General features: G+C 34.8%; 1 long non-coding RNA gene across 2 annotated transcripts in view; it reads left to right on the forward strand.

Moving 5' to 3' along the window:
- LOC106509511 overlaps positions 1-14,313 on the forward strand; it is a 98,744-nt gene that overhangs the window by 71,268 nt on the left and 13,163 nt on the right. For both annotated transcript variants that reach the window (XR_001307111.2, XR_002341833.1), the window contains one exon: positions 10,732-10,826. This is a non-coding gene — a long non-coding RNA (uncharacterized LOC106509511). The remainder of the gene's footprint in view (positions 1-10,731; positions 10,827-14,313) is intronic.

Raw genomic sequence — 14,313 nt, forward strand, 5'->3', positions numbered from 1 at the left:
CAGGAAATTAGTTTTATATTTCAATATAGTACTGATACTTAAAGTGTGCACTGAAATTTTGTTTAGTTCCAACTAGAGACAAAAGCCCAATGTGCTCAAAATTTAGAGATGAGGGGAGATAGGGAGCTCTCCAAATAGAACTTAGTGTAGAGTAATAACAATCAGTCATGGGCACTTTTTAGGGCCTTAGAGAGAGTGGAATTTATTTATTTATTTATTTATTGCTTTTTTTTTTTAGGGCCTCACCCACAGCATATGGAGGTTCCCAGGCTAGGGGTCGCATCGGAACTGAAGCTGCCAGCCTACACCACAGCCACTGCAACTCGGGATTCGAGCCGGGTCTGCAACATACACCACAGCCCACGGCAATGCCAGATCCTTAATCCACTGACAAGGTCAGGGATAGAACCCGCAACCTCATGGTTCCTAGTCAGATTCATTTCCACTGCACCATGATGGGAACTCCTACAGCAGAATGTTGATATGGAATCTCTGTAACTGCTATGGCTGAGCTCCAAAGTCCAAGAAACATACATAATATTACAAACATCTCTTTATGTAAAGGAAAGGGAAATGACCCTTTATGCTTTTCACAAATCAACTCTTCTTATATTAGTGCTCACCCATGTCCAGATATAAAATGATGGGACTGAACCTTGGAAAGGAAGATTTCACCAAGGAGAGTTGTGAGCATGACATGTTTTTTTTCTCATGACCATGAGAAAGGAAGGGAGGTTCTTCCCCTTTCAGCACAAGTCAGAAGGAAGGGGCTTGTAAAATCACTAAAATAGTTAGATATTTGTGCCAGGAGATTTGGCAATATGAAATATCCATGTGGGAAAGACAGGTGACTGATTATCAGAAAAAAATCATTATCCAAAATGTGTCAAAATGATGCAAAAATGTAAGAGGCAAATCCTTTTGATATTACAATGGTGACAAAAATATCTAATGATAAAGTTAATGTACTTTATCTACTGATTAATAGTCTCAGATTAAGTAAAAATTTCTTCCTAATTTACACATTTTTATACTGTAATGATATGAGATTCTACCTGGTGTAACAGATTCCTCCAAAGATTTATGGCCTGTTGAGCATTAAATAGTTTCATATATAACCCAATGTTATCTCAATATTTCTTTGTTAAATTGACTAGAGATAATCCCTCCACAGATGCCCATTGGACCAATCATAACACCTTAATTTTCCTCTCATTCATTAATTGGTTATATAAAATCATTAGTATATGCTTTTATGTTTGAAAATCATGAAAGTTATGGATTTAACTTTTAGAAACTTATACTTTTTCAAGTCTATGGCTGGGACCACCAATGTGGTGAAAGAATGGAAAGGGATTAACTACATCAAAATAATCTGTCCACACACTGAGGATCTTGTGCTAAATGGGATAACGTTGAGCGTCATCTTGAATTCATCTCTCATAACTACTGTCTGGAAAGTCCCTATGCTTTTACAGAGTTGTGCACGGGGATTGTCTAATACCCTTATTAATAATGGGTTAAATAAAACATTTGATGTATGTTCATTTCATATGTACTTGGGAGTAAAGAAATTTTTGACAATTATACTTTCATAATTTTGGAGGTCATATGCTGAGATTCTCAAATAGGCTCATCTAAGAGTTGATAAATTGAATGTTTGACGAATCCTATCATGTATGATCTGTAAGTTTGAACAACTGAAGTTGAAACCTGATATTTGGGACCCTTTGCTAATAGTACTTGCATCTGAACAAACATTTTTTCTAGCTAGAAAATACAAAAAATTTCTAAATCACAAATTATGGAGCAAATCATGAACAAGATACAAAAAGACCAAAAACAATTGCCACTTCTGAGGAGCCTGGAGCAAAAGCCCGGTACTGTGCATGCACTCTGCACACAGCACCACCAAGGGGGTGTGCAGACCACCCTAACCTCCAGCCCAGCCCCTGGACCCACCTCTACTCTCATCCTGCTTAAGGAACCAGGAGCCTGCCTCAGGGAGCCAGCAAGGGAACCTGCTACTTGTTTTTGCTCCCTCCTGCTGCAGCAGCAGTCCCAATAAAACCTGGCCTAATTTTCTTGTCTGGCCTCATCAATTTCTATTAAGGAGGACAAAAACCCTGGTTGGTAGCACAAGTCTTTGTAGACTTCCAGAGTGTATCCTAAGCAAAAACTAGAAATTAACCTATACGACTCTTTTCCTGTCTCATTTACTCCACTGACTTTCTAGTTTGCACAATAAGTTAGTCCCTATTGCGGCAGCATTCTCTTTAGGTGAGAGATGAGAGAGGATTCAATTAGGTAGTTTTTTACTTGTTCCCCAGTCCTTTCCCGAGTTCTTCTCTTGAGGAAGCCATTAAAACAATCTGATCCATGATAGCAAAAGAAATAGGCAACACGCCTACCCAAGGGTCCTGCAAAGTACAAGCATTCAATAAATACTTGCTGAATATTACTGTTGATTCTGTGAGTCTGTTTAGTTTTATCCTTGCTGCTGCATTTATTATTTTAACAAGTAGTAGTGATTCTACCAATTAACTCCAACTCTGTCTTCCTCCCTCTTGAGTTTCTGCAGCGTAAATTTGGAACCATGAGGATTAACTCTCAAAATTTCATTCCATGTTACCTCACTGAACTCTTATGTGCCACTAAATCCCAATTTAAAAAAAAAATTTATTGGAGCATAGTTGACTTAAATTGTTGTGTTAGCTTCAGGTGTAAAGCAATTTATATATTTATAAATACATATTATATATATTATATATTAAATATAAATATAAATAAATATAAATAAAAATATATATTTAATAAAAGATAATCATCTCAAAATGTCAAATAGCTTTTGTAAATATTGTATTTCAGTAAAGATGAAGGAAAAATATCTAAGGATGGGATCAGAATATATTTTGTTTTTCTGACAGGTTCTTATCTAAGCCTGAATATAGCTGTTTAATTTCTGGACTAGAAATGTAGGTAGACCAATTTGTTTCAACACTAGTGGGATATATTGAGCTGTTAGAAAACTGGTAAGATTTGTAATACATTAATGTGTTATTCACATGCTAGTTTTTATGCAAATCAATATAAAGTCAAGGAAGGACTGATTCACAAACAAAACAAAATGCAAATATTTAGGTATGATACCTGGTATAAAATCTCTGGCTCCATATCAGTTTTGTATTCTGAAGCCCTAGTGCTGTCCTGTGTTTCTAAGCTCTCCAGATTATAAATTGAACTTTTCCCTAAATACTTAATCCTTATTCCCTGAAATCCTCACTCTCTAAATTTTCTCAAAAACTCAAAAATCATTCAAAGAGCTATCTTACATAACTGTACATATCCATACTTGCATTAAGTTGCATCCTGGAGTTCAAATAGAAAAGGATATGTTACAGCATCTACTCTCACTTAAGCATATCTTCCACTTAATATTTAATCAAGTCACTTTCTTGCTAAAGTAAAATGATGTTAACTAGAATATTATGCAACATGAAGATTAACTCAGCTATTTGCAGTAAATACAACTATTGCTTTATATATATATATATGTATATCAAGGATTCATGGATGTTCTAAGTACTCTAATGAAATGGAAGCAAGGTCATCTCTATTTAAAAAAAAAAAAAACCAACAACAGCTCACATTTCAAATTCTACATATCAAGAATTACCTTTCTACTTATTCCCTAACAGCTGTTCCTCCTTTTTTGGACTAACACTAACTCAATAAGATATCTGCACCTCCATGTTCACAGCAGCATTAGATATAGAAAACAAATTAAATTATTGGTTGCCAGAGGCAGCAGGGAAGAATGTGGGGGGTGCAACAGGGGTACAGGGGGTCAAAAGTTACAAATTTCCAGTTACAAAACAAACAAGTCATGGAATGTAACATACAGCATTGTGACTATAGCTGATAATACCACGCTGTATATTCTAAAGCTGCTAAAAGAGTATATCTTAAAATCCTTATCACACACACAAAAATAATTTGAAAATGTGTGGTGATGGATGTTAACTAGACTTAGACTTATTGTGATCATTTTACAATATATACAAATATTTAATCATTGTTCTGTAAACCTGAAACTAATGTAATGTTATATGTCAATTATATCTGAATATAAAAAAAAAGAATTATACTCCTCCCCCCCTTTTTTTTTTGCTTTATAGGGCTGCGTCCACCACATGTGGAAGTTCCCAGGCTAGGGGTTGAATTGGAACTATAGCTACAGGCCTATGCCACAGCAATGTGGGATCTGAGCCAAGTCTGCAACCTACACCACAGCTCACAGCAACACCAGATTCCTGACTCACTGAGCGAGGCCAGAGATAGAAGCTGCATCCCTATGGATACTAATTGGATTTGTTTCTGCTGTGCCACAATGGTAACTCCCTGGACTTTCCCTTTTTATACCATCTTCATTCTACAATTTTAAAGTAAGTTCAACAAAACAAATAGGCCATTTTTTTTAAAAAGAGGTTAAGTGTATACAGAGATCTAAGAGGAGTTATTTTGCAAACCATTTAAAATTAAAACATTCTCATATATTTAGTAAGAAATTAATTGCATAATCATGCGAACATTTAATAGCAAACTAAATACTCCTTACTCTATGCAAAGGTTTCTTATTCTGAATTCCATGTGGTGGTCAATTTAATTTAAATTCAACTGATGCACAAAATGACAGATTCTGCCACCTCATAATCATTAAACCCTAAAGAAATATTGAATGACAGTATTTAGGATTACTAGTGTTTTAAAGGGTAAGACTTTTTCAGAGTGGGTGATAATCCCCAAACAAACCCAGAACATATTGTTTGACAGGATTTTAAAGCCACTTTAAAGAATTACTGGAGGAAAAAAAATTATGCACCAATATTCAAGGTGCTAAAATATGAATTAATTTCTATCTTGGCATTTATTCTAAGTCCCAATGTTCGAAAAACAAGTTATCATTGCACATTATATCAGAGCAAAATTTAGGGGAGGGGTTAAATAAAATTTCAGTAGTAGAGATATTTTGTGGGTTTTCCCTGATTCTTTAGGTTTAATTAAGAACATTAGATAATTATGCTGTCACCTAAAATAAATTCTAAAGTTTCATAAGGTTCCTACGTGTTCTACCTTCTGTACTCTTTTTAATGAGTCTTTATTTCCAAGCATCCATGTCTTCATTCTTGGCATTTGAATTTACAAAAGCCACCAAGGGGGTCTTGTATATACAAAGAGGATATCTTTCTATAATGCTGACATTATATTTTGAATTTTTAATGGAGGTGTGCAGTAACTCAGTTTGAAAATTGCATGAAATCAACACCCCGCAAACTTACTTTTTCATTATCTCAGTGGAAAGCCCAACAATGTCAATGGCTGCCAACATACAGTTACATTTCCCTATTTATCCACTCAAACAGTTCTAGAAAAGGTCAGATTAAATTTATAAAAGTGGTTGGGCTGCTGTAGATATATTACTAGAGGGATTAAATATAGTCTTTGAAATGATTTCACTGCCAGCCAAAAAGAATAATCGGAAATGTTAATTATGACAGAAACAGTGACTGCTGTTAGATAATAAGCTCTAAACAAGTTTTGGAGTCTTAATTTTACTTAGGAAATAAAAAGGAGAATTGTAGGTACACAAATGTTACTTTTTTTTTGATGGAAAATTGTATTTTTCTTTTTAAATTATTTGTTGGGCTTCAGGTCCCCTTCAAAGAGACTGAACTCAAAGCCTCTGGCCCAGACAAGAATTACCAGACCCATATTATCACTGCACCTGTCTCACTGTAATGCCCCTTTTCCCACCTGAGCAATCTGGCCTGCTCCGTCCTACTCCCTACTAGGAAAGGTATGAGGCCCACTCCTCATCCCTCTTCTAAAAGGGCAATATATGCACATACAGGCATCTGCACAACAAGAAATGTCTTCCCCATGATCCATGCCCCATGCAGGTGAGGTATCCTGCCTGAGACCAACCAGAAGACTGAATATACCCCATACAGATGCGGCATACACTTGAGACCAATCAACCTCAGCCCTCACTTAGGCCCATGTCGGGGGTGTGGTGGGGGGACCAGGTCTTCACTCTGGGGATATAAAGGAAAACCCAACTGTAAAGAGGGGCCAGTCCCTACTCACAGGGTAGCCTGCTCTCCCTCTGCGAGTGCACTTTCCCTTTAATAAACTTGCTATAACACATTCAAAGCATCCAAAAGAGCTGTAACACTTTTGCTTCTAAGAGCCTGCTTAATCTTTCCAAGGTGTCCACTGCTCCAATTCTTTGCTGCAAACAGACAAAGAACCTAGAAAACAATACAGCCAGAATGTTCAGACAATGTGGCTATAACATGTTTAGACTAAACTTTTTTGACAGTTCAGTGTGTTTTTGTTACATTTAAGTATTTAGATTATTTTTTTTGACAATTCAGTATTTTTTGTTATATTTAAATGTTAAAATATCTTATAAATTACAAGCTAGTCAATGAGCATGATGAAAAGCAGTTACCTGGTGTTTTCCAACAGGGACACCAGTCTTGCTTCTCCTATTAACATGCATTTTAATGTTGTTCAAGGGAAACACTTTTTGAACCAAAGAGGGTTTATACCTAAAGTAAACCCCTAGATTTTGGACTAGGTGATATCTAAGATCCTAGTGCACTTTCTTCAGTACTAAAAACTAAATAGCCTAGTTACATTTCCATTTTTCTGGTCAAGACTAATTGAAATAGTCCATAAATACTTTCAAGTTGAAAGAACATCATTTTTTGAAGCAATGTAGTTCACTGTTTTCAAGTTTTTCAGTTCTGTTTCAGAGGGTACATTTTATACTCAGTGTGGTCTAGGAGATATCAAAACTGAATGTAGTTTTTTTTTGAAACAATTGACCTTAACAGATGAAGGAGATAAAGGGCCATCACCAGACCTTTACTGAACTTAAATAAAGGCTATTTTCTAAACAATGAGCAAGGAGATTTATTTAAATACATTGAGTACAGGCCTAATTGATAAATTCATTTAAATTTTTTTTTCTATTAGAATATAGTTGATTTACAGTGTTGTGTCAATTTCTGCTGTATAGCAAAGTGATCCATCACACATATGTGTGTGTGTGTGTGTGTGTGTGTGTGTGTGTGTATACACACATTCTTTTTCTGATACTATCTTCCATCATGTTCTACTCAAAGAGACTGGACACAGTTCCCTGGGCTGTATAGTAGGACTTCATTGCTCGTCCATTCTAAATGTAATAGTTTGCATCTACTAACAATAAACTCCCTGTCCATTTTTGATCTTTAATTAACACATCTAAGATAAACTCCCCTTCCTTGCACTTAAAAAAAAACCCTAATTATATTTCTCATCAGACCATCCATTCATTTTTCTCCCTGCCATGGGTTTACTTCCCTGGAAAATTGATAGACTCAGCTTTCTGTGTCCATTTTGTTGTTTGTTTTGTTTTGAGCTTCAGTAGTCTTTTTACACTTTAACAATGCCATCTGTTTCATTTAGATTTCCTTGAGGAGCCTCACTCACAAGTGCTGTGCCATTTGCCCACAAAAATCAACAAATCTTGCTTTCATGAGGGCTTCTGTGCTCAGGCTGGTGTCCTGGTGTCCTGATACTGCATTTTAACTCTCTTAGCATTTTTTTTCCCTCTAAATTTTGTTTCGATTAGCTGTCTCTTTTAGATTTTGGAGAAGAGAAGCTGTTGCTGTCCTTTTCCGGGTTTATTTAATCCTGATTTTCATCTGTAAAAGAAAAACTTTGTGTCTATTCTATGTAAAACATGGTCCTGCCAAGCTTTAAAGTTGAGTCCTCATGCCTTAATGGAAACCTTTTTAATTCGACAATAACAGCCTTTTCAGTCGCTTATAAATTTTATCATTATGTATATATTCTAGGAATATCTAGTCAACAGAGTAAGATACAACACAAAATGGGCTTGAATTAATACATCAGGTTATAAAGTCTCTCAAATTCTTCAGAAATGCCAAGGTTAATTGGCTTAGAGAGACTTTTGAATACTTAACTCATTTTTAGAATAATGTTTGATTTTTCTAGGGGAAAGTGCTATTTACACAGCAATTCTAAATAACAGGTTTATCCTTGTTTGCTTATAAAATATAAGGAGTAAAGCTTTTCCATGTTTTTAAATAGTATTAACAGTGCTTTATAAATATAGAAATAGAAAAATTTTATAATTTCAAGTAAAGTGAATCTGTAGGAGGCAGCAAATAGACATGAATAGGGCAGATAAAAAAAGGGGCCGAAGGAGACAAATAAGAATTGTGGGATGGTAACCACACATGGTGTACTCTAATGACTGCATCAGACCACATCCTGCATCTTGGCCCTCAGGTCCACAAGCTCCCTCAAAACCAAGAAGGGGAAGCCCCTCATATTGAGCATTTGCCCATCAGAGCTTAGGTGCCCACCTCCCCACAACTGCATTCTCATTATACAATCATTGTAACAAACTTAGGTTTGCAATTCCACTGATTTCTTCGTATCTGTTTCTATGTCAGTCCTGTACTGTTTTAATTATAATAGCTTTGTAAGATAGCTTGAAATCAGGTAACATGATGCCTCTAGCCTTGTTCTTTCTTACCAAGATTGTTTTGGCTATTCAGGAGTCATTTGTGGTTCCATATAAATTTTAGGGTTGTTTATTCCATTTCTGTGAAAAACGCCACTATTTTTATTAGGATTGAAATGAATCAATAGATTATTTTGGATAGTATGGGCATTTTAACAATATTAATTCTTTGAATTCAGGGGCATTATAACTACTGATGCTTTAGGCTAAGGCCTCAAATAATTTACAAATCAAGGAATAGTATAATCTTATGTAAATCCATGTTTTTAATGGATAATATCAAATGACTTGCCTTTTGATATTATTCACCAGTTCCTTCTCCATCAAGGTTATAGTTGCAACTTTTTATTGATTTTTCCAGTTCATTTAGTGTATTCTTTGGGTCCAGAATTTGTTTGGCTTTATTTATGGTTTTTATATCTTTGTTCATAGTCTTATTTTGTTCATGTATCACTTTCTTGATTTTGTTTAGTTATCCATCTGTGTTCTCTTGCAACTCACTGAGACTCTTTATTTTGCATTTCTCAGACAATTCATAGATATCCATTTCCTTAGATCCCTGGAGATGATTTTGCTCCTTAGGTTTTGTCATATTCCCCTCATTTTTTCTATTCCGTGCTCTGCATTTATGTCTGTTCATTTGAAGAGACAGCCATCTGTCTTGGACTTTATGGCTTCTTTTCAAGAGAGAAAGACCTTACCTTCAGTATTCACCTTGGCTAGAAATTTGGGGAGCCTCTCAAAACTTTTCGGTGGGTGCATACATTATACTCTCTGGAGGAGTCTCAAGGCTGTGAGCATTTTCCCAATCTTACAGAGCCCTGGTAGCCACATTTTCCCTAGAGCAGTGCACTGAACATTCAGAACACCAGAGGAACACTTCACTTCTCTCCCTTCCTTCAGGAGAAGTCTTAGGGCTACAGCTGTGCCAGCTACCGTAAGCCCCCATCACTTTTCCTGTTCTTAGCTGCCCACAGACATTCAAATGTATTGGAGTCCTCAATGTTCCCTGTAGAGGCAAGACAGAAATAGGTACTTCAGGCCAAGGTGATGTCCCTCAGTACTGAGCTGTGCTGGATTGCAGGGAGAGTTTGATGCTCGAAAATGAAAGTGCTATTCTTACCCATTTTGATGTAGCTGTTCTTGTTTTTATACCTGTTAGGGGCACTGCAACTTCTTAACCAGATTCTGGTCAAGTCATAAAGCTTTTCTGATTTCTGTTTCGTCTTTTATTTTTCTCTCTTTTTTTAAAGTTTTATTCAAGTATAGCTGGTTTATAATGTTGTAGTAATTACTGCTGTACAACAGTGATTCAGTTATACATGCACACAACATACATTCCTTTCAGATTATTTTCCCATATAGATTATCACTCTTTAAATTGGTGTTTGTGCAGGGGATTGGGTGCTAAGACTTACTGTTATACCATCTTAGTGATATCTCTAAGTAATAGAATACTTAAATCATAAAGATTTAGTGTTATGCCCCTAGGTTCAGAATGAGTTAATGGATACCTGTTCACACCAACTTAATTTTCTGGCAATAGTATAAGCTTGTTACTCAAACAACAAACAGTTAAAAGGAAACAAATATGAATATGACACAACAATTTCTATTTAATATATGAACAGAAATGCTAGAAAATAAAACACTTTTAAATGCATGGTTAAACTCACAACAAAGGAACACATTTTCCTAGTAACTAAAAATTTAAAGCACAAAGGAAGCCAATATGTAAGCAATAAATGCCATGGCTTCTCCTGGATAGTACAGGCTACAGTAATCACTTAGATACTGAGCACATGGAATTTGGTTAGTGGGACCATAAAGCCCTCCTTGAAGCCACAGATATTCACAAATTCAGCCCTTAGTTAAAAGTTAAAGGTTATAAAGTGTGCCTTCCAGAAAGAGAGAATAAAAGAAGTAAAAATAACTGATTTGGCTTAGAGTTGGTGTAAAAAATATCCTTAGGAATGTATACCATTGGCCATTCTCATATGGGTTTGTAGGTTGATTCTATATTAACAGTATGAGATGGAGAATTCCACACTAAGAAATCAAGAATTACAATGTACTCAGAATGGTGGCATTTGTGCACCTATCTGAGGCAAATGCTCTCATTTCAGGCCTCATGCAATCCTCACAGATTAAATAAATTGGACCTTCAAAAAAAGGAAATAATCCTACAAAGGGAATCACAGATACAAGGAGGACTAATAAGGTAAGCATGTAGGTAAAGTATACTGTCCACATTTAAGTGCATATAGAGTAATATAAATACAAGCATAGATTTTTTTTTGTTTTATTTATTTTTTTATATAATGATTTTTATTTTTTCCATTATAGCTGGTTTAGTGTCTGTCAATTTTCTACTGTACAGCATGATGACCCAGTTACAATCCACGTATACATTCTTTTTTCTCACATTATCATGCTCCATCATAAGTGACCAGACATAGTTCCCAGTTGGTATACAGCAGGATCTAGATTTACAGAATTACAAGAGGGAATTGAAAGAAAAATCCACCATTTCAGAAGTAGTTCTCAAAACTCTCAATAAGAAAAAGACAAAGCTGACAAGTTTCTAGATTCTTAAAAATTTATGTGAAGGGAAGAGGAAGAGAGACCTATATTCCAAATCTCAAGGAATTTTACAAATATCTACACTATGTTAAAATAGGATAAAATGTATTAGAAATACAGAAAAATTTTCAATTCTATTTTTAGATGAGAAAATTAGTCATTCTTTGTCTATATTGAGAAGTCTCATAATTTCTCAGCTAATCTCTGTGAACAGGAACTCAAATCACTTTTATAGCAAAGTACTAAATGAATATACAAGAAATAGACTCTCTTTCATTGTAATTAATAAGTAGGGTAGATACAAGTGAAAATGTACTCAAATCAAGTCATTCTCTTTTAATCTCATGTACCTTTTCATAAAAATTTTCACTTACTTTTGGGCAAAAATTTTTATTTTTATATCGATTTTTTTCCATATAGATATATTCCCCTTAGAAGACAAAATCTCTGAGGAAGAAATGTATTCTCTGTATTTAAGCTCTGATTAAAGACAGCAATATTTTGCTCAAGAATTCAGTTTTGAAGGAGTTCCCTTGTGGCATAGTAGGTTAAGGATCTAGTGTTGTCACTGCAGTGGCTCAGTCACTGCTGTGGTGCAGGTTTGATCCCTGACTGGCCTGGAAACTTCCATATGCCACAGGCATGGCCAAAAAGAAAAAAGAAAAAAAGAATGAAGTTTTGAGACAAATGTGTGGCTTTTTGCCTTTTAAAAGAACTGGGATATTCTGAAATCACTGGTATGATTTTTATAATGGCTATCATTAAATAATACCTTAACTAATTAAAAACTGAGGAACCAATTATCAGTTTTTAATAAATGTATTGTGTTATTGTCACTACAATACTATAAACTATTACTTGTGGTGGTATATGAAATTAATAGAAGTATATTTATTTTTTTTTCAGGAATAGCTCCAAACCATTAAAATAAAAAGATTTATATAAGTTTACTGGAAAGGTTAACACACAAGCAATTACATAAACCTTTGTGTTGTTTCAAACTGACTTTGCCTTCAACCCCACAAATTAAACCAAATTTTTTCTTGTAATGTAGAATTATTTGGCTATAGATAAACCTCTGTTTTCTCTCAGAGTTCTCACATCCTTTTTTGTATAAGCAAATTTTTGTCTAGAACAGTTTTAGTTTCACAACAAAATTTAAGCAGAAAGTATAGATAGTTCCTTCATACCACTGGCTACTACACATGCACACTTTCCTGCACAATGAAATCCTACTAGAAGGGCACATTTGTCACAACTGATAAACATACATTGACACATCATTACCACTCATGTCCGTAGTTTACATTAGATTTCACTCTGTGTTGTGCATCTATGGATTTAACAAACATGTAATGACATGTATCCATGACTACAGTGTCACACAGGATAGTTCCACTGCCCTAGATAACCTGTGTACTCTCCCTGTTTTTCTGTCCCTCCTGTGGCAATCACTGATCCATTTACTATTTTCATAGTTTTGCCTTTGCCAGAATGTCAAATAGATGAAATCACACAATATTTTCATTTTGGTTTTTTCTTTTAGTGCTCCGCATTTAGGTTTCCTCCATGTCTTTTCATGGCTTGGTAGCTCATTTCTTTTTAATGCTAAATAATACTGCATTATCTGGATATATTATGGTTCATTTATCTACTCGCCTGTTGAAGGACATCATTGTTGCTTCTAGTTTTGGCAACTATGAATAAAGATGCTATAAACATCTGTGGGAGGCTTCTTGTGGAGACATAAGTTTTGAACTCATTTGGGTAAATACCAAAAGCACCTTGCTGGATAATATGCTAAGAGTTTTATAACAAATTGCTAAACTGTCTTCCAAAATGGCTATACCATTTTGTATTCCCACTCAGAGCTCCTTTTGCTCCCTATCCTAGCCAACATTTAATGTTGTCACTTTGTCAAGGTGCGTAGCATTACTTCATGATTGTTTTAATTTACAATTCCCTAATTGCATATGATTTTGAATCACTCTTCATATGCTTATTCTTCATCTGTATATCTTCTTTGGTGAGACATCTGTTTAGATCCTTTGCTAATTTTTTAATTGATTTGTTCATTTTTTCCTTATTTAGTTTTATGTATTCTTTACATATTTTTCTTAGTAGTCATTTGTCAAATATATCTTTTGCAAATATCTTCTCCCAGCCTGTGGCTTATCTTCTTATTCTCTTGATTTTCATCCAATTTCTACCTGTGCTAAAGTGCAAACTGGAGCCACATGTAAGTCACTGTTATGTAAAACACTTGGCTAGATTTATGTTCATTCTAGAATATTAACTCTACTGTCAAATATGGTTTAATTTTAATTCCATATTTTCTACCTATTAAATGTATGACCTTCAGATTTTACTATTAAAAACTTTTACATTTATCTCATCAAATGATTTTCCAGGAGAATGAAATAGCACATGTTCTGAAAGTTCTGTCATAACGTAATGGAAAAATATGTGGAGATACACTAATGATACAGTATTAAAAATACAGGAGGAATTCATTAAACAGTATAATCTCAGCTTCAGCTCACTCATACCTCATGGAGACTGTAACTCTGTTCAGAAACAGTGTAATCATTTAGAATACAAAAGGTGCATATTATTTGCTATTCTAGCACATACTTCACGGCATCATGATGGCTTCTCCTTCATATTCTATTTGTATTGTTCAGCTTCTGATCATGCTACTACTTGCAACTCTAGCTCTGCATGTTTTATCCAAAACTCTCCGATACAGAAGGACTGATTATTTTGTTTAACAGACGATATTTACTAGCTTAATTGTCAGACTGCTGACTCACCTGTAGATTGGTGACATTGGGCCAGGTATCCATTCCATGCCCAATTTGCATGAACGAAACCTTGTATTTAGCATTTCTTTTTTTTTAATTGTCATTTCCCCAATACAATTTTTTTTTCTACTGTACAGCATGGTGACCCAGTTACACATACATGTACATTTCAATGAGAAAAATACTCTATTTTCTAAATAACTTCTAATTAAAATTAATTCATATAAATATCTTTTAATATACTTGAAGTATATATGGAATGTATATATAAAATACAATATCTCATTTAGTCCTACTATACCACTTAATCACTGCATTTTA

Source organism: Sus scrofa, chromosome 2 (genome assembly GCF_000003025.6).
Source record: "Sus scrofa isolate TJ Tabasco breed Duroc chromosome 2, Sscrofa11.1, whole genome shotgun sequence".
NCBI lineage: Eukaryota > Metazoa > Chordata > Mammalia > Artiodactyla > Suidae > Sus > Sus scrofa.